The sequence below is a fragment of the Oreochromis aureus genome, linkage group 7, assembly GCF_013358895.1.
Source record: "Oreochromis aureus strain Israel breed Guangdong linkage group 7, ZZ_aureus, whole genome shotgun sequence".
Classification (NCBI taxonomy): Eukaryota; Metazoa; Chordata; class Actinopteri; order Cichliformes; family Cichlidae; genus Oreochromis; species Oreochromis aureus.
Genome location: NC_052948.1, coordinates 47,098,679 through 47,111,347, shown reverse-complemented (window position 1 = coordinate 47,111,347; position 12,669 = coordinate 47,098,679). Strand labels below are relative to the sequence as shown.

At 42.2% G+C, this 12,669-nt stretch overlaps 2 protein-coding genes across 12 annotated transcripts in view; one reads left to right on the top strand and one right to left on the bottom strand.

Moving 5' to 3' along the window:
• Nucleotides 1–4,957, bottom strand: part of sema4d (sema domain, immunoglobulin domain (Ig), transmembrane domain (TM) and short cytoplasmic domain, (semaphorin) 4D) — a 37,747-nt gene extending 32,790 nt beyond the window's left edge. For both annotated transcript variants that reach the window (XM_039614673.1, XM_039614672.1), the window contains exon 1: nucleotides 4,699–4,957. The gene's annotated coding sequence lies outside the window, so the exon portion shown is untranslated. The remainder of the gene's footprint in view (nucleotides 1–4,698) is intronic.
• Nucleotides 4,958–8,874: 3,917 nt separating this feature from the next.
• Nucleotides 8,875–12,669, top strand: part of add1 (adducin 1 (alpha)) — a 29,723-nt gene continuing 25,928 nt past the window's right edge. For all 10 annotated transcript variants that reach the window (XM_031754641.2, XM_031754646.2, XM_031754639.2 and 7 more), the window contains exon 1: nucleotides 8,875–9,023. The gene's annotated coding sequence lies outside the window, so the exon portion shown is untranslated. The remainder of the gene's footprint in view (nucleotides 9,024–12,669) is intronic.

Sequence of the window (12,669 nt, the reverse complement as noted above, 5' to 3'; positions counted from 1 at the left end):
AGTGAGACAAAAAGCAAATAAGGTAATGTGGAAACTCCCTTGCTGCATGCCCCAGCACACTGAATTATTTACCTCATAGATGAGATTTGGGTAAAAATAGCATGCACCATTTTGGACACACTCTCCACCCTGCAGAGCAAGCTTTGACAGGCATCTTCTATTGCCCAAAAAAAAAAAAAAAAAAAAAAAAAAAAATCAGTTGATATCTATCATTGTTAGGTGGCAGCACACAGTTGTCGGTGTCGGCAGGAGCTGTGTGCGACGTGAATCTTACCATAATCTGAGTGGGAAGATCCTGCAGGTACAGAAGCTCTTTCAACGTGGCTCAGTCACACTGTTATTACTGGTACAGTCGTGAAGGGTTTGCATGACAGATGTTAAAAAAAATAATTAAAATCTGGTCATCCAGCACAACTAGCCTGTCACCTCCTCCCTCTCTGCTCACCAGTCAAGAGCAATCTGTCTCTCTCTCTCCATCTAGCATGATCAACACTGAAGGTGGAGGGAAAAAAAAAAAGAAAAAAGGAGCGCAAGATGCTGCAAAGGGTGGAGAGACAGGGCTCGCATTCAAGACCTATTTCATTTTGGCACATGCCAGTGACAGGCTGTCTCTATCTGAGTGTAAAGCAAAACTGCTCGTATTCCCTTTCCTCCCTGTCGCAGCAGTCAAACACTGCTCACCGGCGGAGAGCGAGAGCCCCGAGATCGCGCCTCTGGAAAGCCTCAGTGCACACAATCGCTGAGGAGGGGGAGGGGGACGATTTGTGGGGGGGCGGTGGGTAAGGGGAGAGAAGATGGGGGAAGGGGAGGTTAGGGTAGTGACTGTGTGTACATCTGTGGGAGTGTGTCTATTGTTGACGAGTGTTGAGGAGCCCTTTTTTTCTTCCCCCACTTCTCCAAGGAGTGAATGGGGACTGCAGGTTCAGCCGGTGCACTCCTTTATTCAGCCCCGGGTGACAAAAACTCCACACGTAGGTTAACAGCGAAGACAGTTTGCATCCTGGGGACATAAATAAGAGGAGCTGGGACTTCTTCCTGTTTATCCAGTCAGTGAACTATCAAACGTTGAGTGACGTCAGGCTGACAAAAGAAAAATTATTCTCTTAAAACAAATCCAGCTGAGCATTTGACAAAAGAACGACTACTTTATCTCAGATGAAAGATGCCCTCCTCCTGTCAGCTGTGTCACACCGTGATATTCTCCGGAGCGACAGAATGTACTGCATGTAGGCTTCATCTCCCAACTCCATTACCTCCCAGCTCCCTGCTCTCAGGAACACAATGCTGGGAACCTTTTCAAAACATCAAACAAGCTGTCGATAGCATGACAGCGCCGGATCACTAAGCTTCCTGCTCTCTCAGCAATATCAGTCATAGCTGCGGGGGCCAGAAACTTGGGAATCTTCACAGCTTTCCTGTATACAGTTTCATTATCGCGATTCCTGTTGTCACACTTTCTAACTTGCAACTAAAGTGAAAACCATTACAGCAGCCAAACCCTGAAGGGTGTGGACTGTTATTGGAATATTTTCTCAGAACGTGCTTAACAAAAGACACAGAACACGGTTTCACACCCAGTGTTTGCCTTCGCCTATGCTGACTCAAAACCACCACTCAATGGTGACACGATCTCTGGAATGCAGCAGTGCATTATGCATGGCCAGTACCATGCATGCAGACATAAAAGTGCCTACACATGCCACTGTCTGCTGCTGATGTGGAACCATATGCTACTCTGCAGCCCAGCCTGAGGGATACTAGGGTGTGCCACGGAGGGGGGGGTTGGGTGTTTCCAAAGGAAGAGGGGGGGAGGCCGCCACAGATGTCCATTTCATCGAGCACACCTCAACATCAGAGGAGCACAAGCTGGCCACTGACCCCTAGCCTTTAACTCCAGCAAGACCAAAACAATGAGCCATACATCACACACGCCCCCATATTTCCTTGAATGGCGACGTATGAACGCCGAACGCCTCGCAGGTGTGGATTGAGCTTTAAAGAAGGAAGAATCGTGTTTACGCTCTCGTCTGCCTTAAGACAACTGTATTGTTAATGAGAAGGGGAGAACAATGAGGATTATGCATCAAAGACAAAACACCTTTTTACGGTGACTCCCCCAACCTGCCAAAGCAGGAGGGGGAAGGTGCCACTGCCCAGATCAATTGCAGGTATTCTTTTCTGCCTTTTTAGTGAGAAGAGCTGGCAGACAAGTGAAAGGAAAAATAAAAAAGGCTTAATTGCTCAGGCCACCTTAAAAGCCATTAAGACCTTATTCAATTCATACTAAATACAGTGCAGGCATGCCAAGGAAGGTGGCACGCCTAAAAGTGGTGTCTTTAAGGTGGCTGAATAGTTGTGTTTGCATGTGAACACAAACACAGTGTGTGTGTGTCTCTGTGTTTGTGCTTACTGCAAGCTTCCTATACAAAAATGCTGGACCTGCTCCAGCAAGGACCAGTTTCAACACTTTTTGTCAAATTCCTCTCTGCAAAACAGTGAGAGCTCGTTCTGAAAACCCAAACAGGGCATCCAACTAAATAAGGCCTGACATCCATAACAAGTGGCATTTCTGCAGAAAGTTCAAATTTAAAACAAAACTTTCATTCAGCCAAGCGCTTCCTGACTCAATGTCCGATTTCCCAACCAGCTTTAAATTGATTATTGATTTTCCTAAAGGACTCTAAAGATAGGTTTGTAGGTTTGTGTGTTTGTGTGCAGTTAGCATTAACAAGCAACGGGTCCTGTGTGATTTCACTTAGCACATGCGAATCCTGTGCTTTCAATTAGAGAGACATGACCTAATCACTCATCCTAATCTGGTACGGGGAGATAAACAAGAGTTGGGTTTTTTTTTAAATGACTATAACCAGACTGCTTTTAGACTAAATACTAACTCTGCAACATTAAACTTTCTTTCCAGCAGATGTTCCAAAACCAGAAAGAAACACTGGCAACCTTTAAAAAAAAAAAAGCACAACTAAAACCTCTAATCCAAGGGAAAGTCAGAGTGACAGACAGAAATGTCTGACCCGCTCAGCGGCAGGCAGCCAGTGGTTTAATGATTTGTCTGCTGCTGGTGAATGATCACACAGCAATATCCTGTTCTGGCTAGTTCTCTGAACCCCCCCCCCCCGAAGGCCCTGCCTGACATGATTCTGGCATGCTTTGGTGCCAGCTAGCCCATCATATTGACAAGATCCGGGTGTCTGCCCCCCGTGCCTAATGTGACCCTCCGAGGACCTGTGGAATGAAAATCGACGAGGCAGAAGAATTACATATTGAAGCCGCCAGGGAAGGCTGCGATGCTGGACGATGAGAAGAGAGAGGCGGGGCTGGTAATGTCACTAACAAAGCTGTGAAAACAAGATGCTGGCACCTTCCAAAATTCATCAGCGCTTATGCAATGTAAAAAAAACCTTGTATATAATCATTGTAATATCATAGGGCTGGTTTATAACTCAAATGATCGGCATTCAGTCATTAACGTATTGAGATATATATATATATATATATATATATATATAACATACACACACATGTATGTATTTTTAGTCAAAATGTTGAAATTGTCTAGTTCTACCTTGTCATGCATGCATATTTTCTACTCTTCATGGTGTTTTGAGAACAGACACTTTTCCTCCAGCCCATAAAATGGAAGATTAACTTATAATTACAACAATTATTTTTTTTTTTTAAAGTTCCTGTTTAGTTTTCCTTCAGTCATTTCATCTGGCATCAGGAGAAGAACTTGAGTCTGAGAGGCCACCTGTCCCTATCCTTCCCTCCATGCTTACAGAAGGTCAAGAGCAGGCGTGGGAGGATCAGCAAAAAACAGTCACAGAGAAATGCAGGACTGCCAGGTCAGAGGGCAAATGTGGAGAGTAATAACCTATTACTCAATGCAGCCTGCTCACCAACTAAGATTAGACATGCATGCAGGTGAAAACGCTCTGCTGATGAAACTCATGCGCAGGTCACTGCCGACCCTCCCCAGTCTTGGTAGTACAACATGCCCTGAAACTTGGAGAACTCCTAAAACTCCCCCAAGAGGCCTCAGCGTGCATGCTGCAGGTATTTATTTCACTCGGTGACATTTGGGTGCTCTTCATATAAACTGTGGTTACGTGGCTGTGTGCTTCATGGCTGTCAATAAAGGGCTTTTGTTGCTGCAGTGAAAGCGCACCCTTGATTTATGCATGCCAAGGGTAAAAAAAAAAACCCTCGACTGACCTCTAAGGTGCCAGACTGGCATTTTAAAATAACAGTTTAATACTTTAAAAAAAAAAAATGCGTGTGAGCTGGGGGACAAGAGATAATGAAGTGCAGAGGAGGGTTTTTGCGATTAAAACACAGCATGGACTCCAGAGCCGCCCGCTGCTAACATCTTATTTGCTGCTCTGAAACGTCGAGAGGGAGTAATGTAAAAGCCGAAAGCTGGAGTTTAAAAAAAGGGCTTAAAAGTAAAACACTACAACGATGCATTTTCCACCCCTCCCTTTGTCTCTGTTGGGGTTTGAGCTACAGCGCAACAAGTGCAGCTGAGCTTGAAATCTGCGACGGCACGCACGAGTACGGAGCCGCGAGGCTACAGCCCTGAATCACTCCGCGTTTCACAGAGGGGGAGAAAAAACACAGATGCTACTTTCACCGAGCAGATAGACGCAGGTTAAACATTTCAGTGAAGTTAAAGGTACTCACTGTGGGACGTTTCCCTCTTTGTCCCGGTGCGTACGGAGATGAGGGTTGAGGCAGCGTGACAAAGTTTGGCTTGTCGCTCTCTCTCAGCTCAGCATGGCGGCGACTGAGGCCACAGAGTGGATTCAAAACTCTCCGGGCTGAGATATCAGCAGACAGGGGGAGGGTGCACAGGGAGGCGGCGAGAAGACAAGGTATCCTCCAGAGAGCGCACAGCCACATTCAGACAGGCTCCTCTTTTCTTTTTTCTTTTCTTCCAGGCGACCTGTCTAGACTGAAAAGACTATCATTTTGAAATACTGTACTTAAAAAAAATTAAATACACTTTTTTAATAAATCCTATCGTACTTATTGCACACCTTACATTTACTGCACATACTCGGATATTGTACTAACAATATTTTATACTGCTAGTAAAAACTTAAATAGTAAAATAAATAAATAAAATTATGTATTAGATGAGTTACTCAGGATATGTTAAATAGGAGATCTGGAATTTTGTTTCTGTTTCTGTTCATTTATTTATTTCAGGAACCATGTACAAAATACATTAATTACATAAAAGGAAAATATCACTGTTACTGTATCACATTTAGCTGCCAGGTAATTTCCTTGTGCAGTTCCTGGGCATGTAAAACACATAACAAAAACTCACATTCCCACATATATACACATGCAGACACACAATAACAAAAGATAAACAACTCAAAAATACTAAAATATGTTCATACTTATTATATTTTAATATTTTTGATTGATATTTATGTGCATTTGAGAATTTTTGCTTTGTGCATTTTTCACTTCAGTTCCAGCTCCCTACTTTTAAATATATAGATAGATAGAGCTAGCAGACCTACTCAAACTCAGTCATGAAAAGTAACATTGAGGTACTTGTTTACTTAGGTTTATGTAAATCAGCCCTCCATAAAAATACAAAATCAAAATATTATATGTAGTATTGTGCTCATGTTTCCAAATGTCATCCACAAACAAATAATCACAGCTGCACTTTTATTATCGTTTTATGAATGTTTCATTTGTCCTTTTTCAGCTTTAAATCATAATAGGCAGCTCCCAAAGGAAGATCATAGTCCAGATGTTTACTATACAGTAATAGGTGACTGATATGTATTTCATTATACTTTAACAGAGACTGAACCTGGCTCAGCAGCCGCGTCTAACTGATGTATGTAACTTATTGTATCTGTGGATATTATTTTAAAGTTTCACAGTCTTGCACTGCTTTTCAGGTACTGTCTTTATTTTTTAAACATCCTTGTGAATAATCCATCTGTAGGAGGGACCACTGGGTTCAAAAGGTCACTGCCAAAGTTCAAAGGTTACACAATATTTTCCTGAAGAAGTGACTTGAAAACACACTGGGGAGGGAAAGACAGACTGACCCTTGTCTTGTTGTGCAGGACAGAGGAGGAGGGAGTGGGGCTTTCCATGGCACCGCAAGCTGAAAACAATACCATCTTTGAGTTAACGACAGATTGCTGCTGCTACAAGATAGAACAGTATCACAGTACACCTCTGTGACTACTTTGTGGGTTCACTGAGCAACAAATGCCAGGAACTTTACCTGCTCAGCTGAGCTGCAGTAAGCCTCTAATGTCTTTTATTGCAACTCGTTGGTTAGGCTGTACGCTTAAACATGCCAGCGCTTCCAGGCATCTTCTGCTCAACTACAAATTGTTTATTTTCATATCAGCCCCTGGTGATTTGAGAGCTTTGAGCTGAAGGCTGGCTGTAGTTAAAAGGGGACGGCCAGTGCTGCCCTGAAATGAATACGAAAAGCAGCTGGGTTTATCTTCACTCACTCTGTGACATGTGCTTCTAAGAGAAAACAGGTGACCCAGGAGGAGGAATGTATGCTAACTTAAATGTAATGCTGCAGCTCGAGTGATTTGCTATCACTTAAAAGACCTGCATTTTACGCCATATTAGATTTACTAATCAGTTTTATACAAGTATCACAAATTTGCTTGTTTTTCTAGGTCTTTCTGAGCTTGTCTGCCTCACCTTGTTTAAATGGACGTCCAAACTTATGTTTGTTAGTGTTAAAAAAAGACAGATATATGGATTAAAGAATCGTACTTTCCTGCTGCTGTTGATAGGAATATCAAATGATTGCATGAAATCAAAAAAGCAAGAGAGTGAGTGTCAGAGCACTAAGTAGACACACATGTACTTATACACACTGGCACACAATAGAGGAGAAAAATTAATAGAGCAAGGTGTAGCTTTCCACTGTAAGTATATGATCTTCATGCCCAAGCCCTTCAGACACACTGGTTGGATATATTTAGAGTCCCTCGTCGGTGTATCCATGCTACAAGGCAGACCGCAATTATTCCCAACAGCGGAAGGGCCAGTGCTGGTCTGAAATCAGTAAAGAGGAGAGTGCGTGTGTGTGTGTCAACTGGTACGGGACAGGATTAACGCCACAAGAGTCAGAGGCCAGCTCTGCCAGTGGTCCATTTGTATTGAAAGTAAGCCCAGCAAACTCAGAATGTTTTGCTGGGCTTGTTTTTACATTCAAATGCTAAGCAGTACATTCTAAAGAAATTAAACCATAAAAAACATAACCATGTGATCTATAATATCAGCACATGAACAGTTGGAGAGCGTGACTGGCTCACTTCATGGTGGTGAAATAAAAATGATGATAATAATAACAACATATGGCAGAGAAGTGAGTTTTGCTTGTGACTTTTTTAGTCATCTGGTAAGCAGTCTGTGGGAAATTGGACCCTTGAATGCTGAATTCATGTGTGATTTTATCACAGGCGTGCAGAAGTGAAAGAGGAAAGGAGTTTTTGGGCTCCTTATTTAGCTGGCCTCTTCTCTGTATTTACTTTTTGCTCTTATTTTCCTTTTCTAATAAGCCATGCACAATGAAATGCATGGTATTTGTTTTACAATAAAGCATACTTGTTTGCCTAGGTACTTCTCTGAATTCAGTGCCTAGTTATGAACATCAAAACAACTAAGGCAGCTGATATGTTTGCCTGAGGCAGCAAGGCTGTTGTGTTTGAGTATGTTTGAGTTCTTTTAATTCTACACTGGAACGCAGTAATAGAAACAGTCATCTGTGCCACACAACAGCACAGTGTCAATTTCAAATCTCATTTAGAAATGTTTCTGAATACCTTGAACACTCTAATGTTATGCCCTACCAGCGCTGCGAACCAGTATTGCTCTGCAGCAGGTGTCTGCCTGAAGTCTGACAAAGCAGTACCATCTAGTGGCAAATACTGAACATGTCAATATGTTTACATGAACCATTGCCCTCACATCTACTGCCATAGACTGTATGGAAAAAACAGCCTGCTGCAGTTATCCCAAATGAGTTAACTGCGCCCCCTGGCTGCCAGTTCTCCAATGTGTCCGATTGTCGACAAATGTACCCTACAATGACTACAATGACTGTTGTTAACCCCGCTCACTGTCAGTGTTATGTAAGTGGCCTCCATGGTACCATCATCAAATCAATATGACTGCAAGTTTGCTGAATGCACCAACAGGTTTGTTGGATGCAAAGAATCAAGAGTAACCTTATGGACCTGAGAACTCCTTTTCTTAATTTTTAGCCTACAAGAGATCATCACTACTTAATATATTTGGTACACTTGAATGAGTTCTGAGAATGAGCAAACCCCATGCATGTTTAAATTATGTAATCAAATCACAACATGATCCACTACTGTTCTAAAAACATGCACCATTTTCAGCATGTTTTTTCTTGTGCCACTATTTTGCAAGCACACGTAGAAGAAGTTATGAATGAATATTACCACAAACCATAATTAATCATGATCAGTGAAGCATCCAATGGCACAATCCTGGGAGGTCAAGAGTAGCAAGTGATACAGTGCTGCTCCCAAAATATCTAAGCTGGGACTGATGTGAGTTACATGACATTTGCAGCATATATTTTAATAAAATTACACTGCAGTGTAGCTCTGAGTAAAGCCGATTAAAAATAAACATTTGCGACAGGTTTCAGGTGCGTACCCTTCGTTTTAATACGTTTTAAGTTTCAACACTGAAATATAAATCCAGCCATTTCTGCGGGGCGGGCCGATAACTCGCCCTCCAATCAGCGGCTACAATGGGTTAACACGTGCTCCCAGACGACCAATAGCGAGGGGCGGACTTGCCCGTTTGCCGCACCCAAGTGAGGATGATGGCGGCTGGGCGGAGCGACGACGCGGGGACGACAATCGCAGAGAGATAAACCCCGCCGTGAGGAAAAATAGTGAAAACCGTTGTCCTGCTTTCACCGAGTTCTGTTTAAATATCACCATTTCATCAAAGAGAGGGTAAGCGCTGATATAATCGACGTGGTTTGCATTTCAGCGACGGTGTTTATCCGTGGCGGTTTCTTCATATCGATGTCTTTCTCGCTGTGTGTTCAGTGAAGCTCGGCTCTGTTTTGCTAGCATGTTGCCATTGAGCGGGGGAGTCTGCACAGACGCTGCTGTGCACTGTTAAACGACTGTTTCTGCGTTTCACTGTCCTTTATTAAACAATTCACATGCGCTCAGCTGCTCCCCTGGACCCCACACTTTGGTACTCAGAATGTTTTACACTAAGTATCGTTAGCATTCTTTCCCAGCAGGCCTGTGACGGTGGCGGTGGAGGTGGAGGTGGTATTTTTATTTTATTATTTATTTTTATGCATTTCACTTGCGCACAGTTACTGTTGCGTTGTAATTTGGACCCCTCTAGCTGTTCGGGTCGATAGGTTTAGTCGGACAGAGGCTCCTCGCCGTGCAGGTCTTACTCTAGTCTGGGTGTGTTTCCAAAGAGTGGGGGAGACATTTGGGTTGTCTCCAGCTGTGTGTGTGCTGGTGATGGAGCAGTTTCCTGTGCTAGGTCAGACAGCTTTATGTCCTGCATGATAATATGGGCTCGCACACACTTTTAAATAATAAACAGGGTTTTCAAAAGAGAGCAAGAGAAAATGCGTGAAATAATGCATTCTGTCAAATGGAAAGCTTGAAATGTGTAGTACAGAAATGAGGGCAAGCTGAAAGCCTAAAAGTGTTATGGCTTGATGTGCATGGCATCTGGAGTGGGTACCACACCACATAGATTTAAAAAAAACAAACAAAAAAAAAACGATCCTTAAAGGATAAATTCCATTTATTAGTGTGGCTTATAGAACTGTGAATTGATCACCTTTTGATAACGTGGTGTTGCTCACAAAATGAGTTTCTGTCATATTTGTGCACTAAAACAATGATAGAGAAAAAATGATCTACTTGTAGCCTTAAATGTTCACCTTGAATAAGGATGGTTGAAAGATGGTCAATCTCAATACAGTTGCCCATTTGTTTTGAGCCCCATGCTTTCAAACAGAGCCCCTAAGCTGTGGCTGTGTCTGGCTTGTTTATAAAGTCTGCTGGGAAGTCCCTTCCCCCACTTTGTACTGTATGAGGATTATCAGAGCCAAACTGCCAAGATAAATTGTCTGTGAGTGTATGTGTTGAGGCACGGTAACTCCCCGGATTTGGTAACTCTGCCAGAATGAGCGAAACTCCCAGAGGATGGCGTTTAGCTTCGTCAGTCTGCTGCCACCCTCGATACACACTGAACTACTTCACATACAAACTTACTGTAGATGCAGAGCTCTGTGTTTAACTCCCACTCCCCACGCCTACACGCTTGACTACAGTGCAGCTGAAAATGTGTTCCTCATTTTAGCTCCCTTCTCGCCGTTTCACTTTTTCCTTCCTTCCTCTCCATATGTGATCAGTTATAGCAACATCTCAGGTGGTAGTGGCAGATGTGAAAATGGTCATTGACGAACTTTTATTTGCTCCATAGAGGTCACCAAAGATCATGTCAATTTGATGCAGCTGTGTTTAGGTTGCATATTTAGCTGGAAGATACATTCACACAGACTAGCATAGGCCTTAGTGTAATGCTAGGGAAACTGCACAGGGAGGAGTGTGTTGTTTCAGAGAATGGTCTTCCACCACCCTGTCCCATGTGACATACGACAGGCAGATGAATCTTGAACTGCATTTTCACAGTAGGGCTAAAAAGTGTCTCACCTTGTCATGGCAGTTACAAAAGATATCGTTTCCATACTCATCGGCCCACTGAGGGTGATGCAGTTAATGTAGCACACAGTAAATATAGCACTACCAGCCTGCTGAAACACTCCCTGTGAGGCACAGATGGAACGTCGGAGCCGTGTTGGCTGGGATGCATCACTGCACACATGAAAGAGGGAGACAGAGAGTTTAATGCCCACTTCTACAGCCTATACCAGTGAGAGAGCAGCAAATTATAATGTCTTAGATGCCAGCAAAGAAATTTCAATTTAATTTAAATATAAATTTTGGCTGCAGTTAATCTGTTTTTGCAACACAGTGTAACTCCCGCCTTGTTTGTAGTGTGTGTGCATTTAACAAAAATATACATTTAAAAAATCCTTGATGCTTAAGGGGTCGACGTTAGCCAAGCTGTGCTTGGAGTACCCTGGGGTCTAAGCAGACTCCTTGCTGCATGTCGATCCTGTGGGGGGTTTTTTCCACTCACATTTCCTGCAATTCTCTTCAACTGCATGATCAAGAAATGTAAAGTTTTTTTAAAAAGCCCAAAAAAACTAGACCAAAAAAGTTGTCTTGTTTTGAAAAATAAGGTTTCAAGATTTCACTTAGCTTTGACTCTTAAGTCCTATGTTTGAATATGAAATGGAAAAAAGGAATTACTTGTTTAAATGACGCCTCCCATTTTTTTGACATTATTTTTGATCAAGGAAAAAAAAATGGTATTCATGTAAATTAATGTCAATAGCCTTGTTTACATGGGCACAAGTAACCTCATTAATAGCCTGTCTGGATTAAAAAGAAGTGTAAACATGCCAATTTGAAGATTGTTATGTGATCATGCTCCTTTGAGGTGATTAAAATTTCCAATTATTAATTGGTTTGATCTGCATTTAAGTAGTTCTTCCAGTGTTCAGGGTGAAATTCTTACTCTACATGTCTGTTACATCAACACAACAAAAACAAGTTGAAGGTCTGTTCAAAAAGGAAAAATAACACAAAATTCACAAATGTTAGAGAGAGGAGAAGCTGAAATCTGTGACACGCGGCGTTTGTTTACATCGGAAAACACAACTGCTTCTACCGTTTTCCAGAAAGTTAGACTATTCTGCGCATGTCAAATGCTTGGATGTGTGTAAATGCAGGTAATGGTCAGATCACTTTGTTTAGTTTCTATGTAAACAATGACGTTATAATACAGGTTTTAATTAGATTTACATTTTGCACGTGTAAACATGGCTAATGAGAGCAGCATTATGTATTTGATTTGCTGCCTCTTGATTTTAACATGTTAGCTTGTTTAATTTAATGAGAATGAAATAGTCTCTAAAGGTGCTGGTAGATTGCTTTGTTGATACAGCTTCTTTAATTTTCAGTGGCGTGCACAAAACAAGACAAGACAACATGCACTGGGCAGAGCTGGAATGACACCTAATGCATTCTTTCTGGTAATAGCAGTTAGAGATGGTGCTTTCACACACGCAGAAATACAAGAGTTACTATTGGATTCTTTATTCCCAGTGATGATAGGCATCCAGCTTGGAGATATAAGGAGTTATTGTCTGAGTGCATCTGTCAAATGGCTGAAAACGGATAGAAACAGAAAGACCATCACTACTTTTTATGTTTGTTTGTTTTTCTTTTCCCCGCCTCTTACAAATCTTTTCAGTCTCTCATTTGATTGGCATATTTTTGGAAACAACAAAATAGATCTTTTAGTCTTAGCTTAGTCATGCGGAAAAGATGGTTTTAGTGCAAGCTTCCGTCTCTCAAAAGTAAATTATGATAACACTGAAGTGTGCACGAACACACTGAGTGGTTGGGAGTTTATTAAGAGCTGGACGCACAGAGATGAGAGAGCCCGGGGCTGGTCTTCATGCGCCACCTCTTCTGTGTTTTTGTTTTT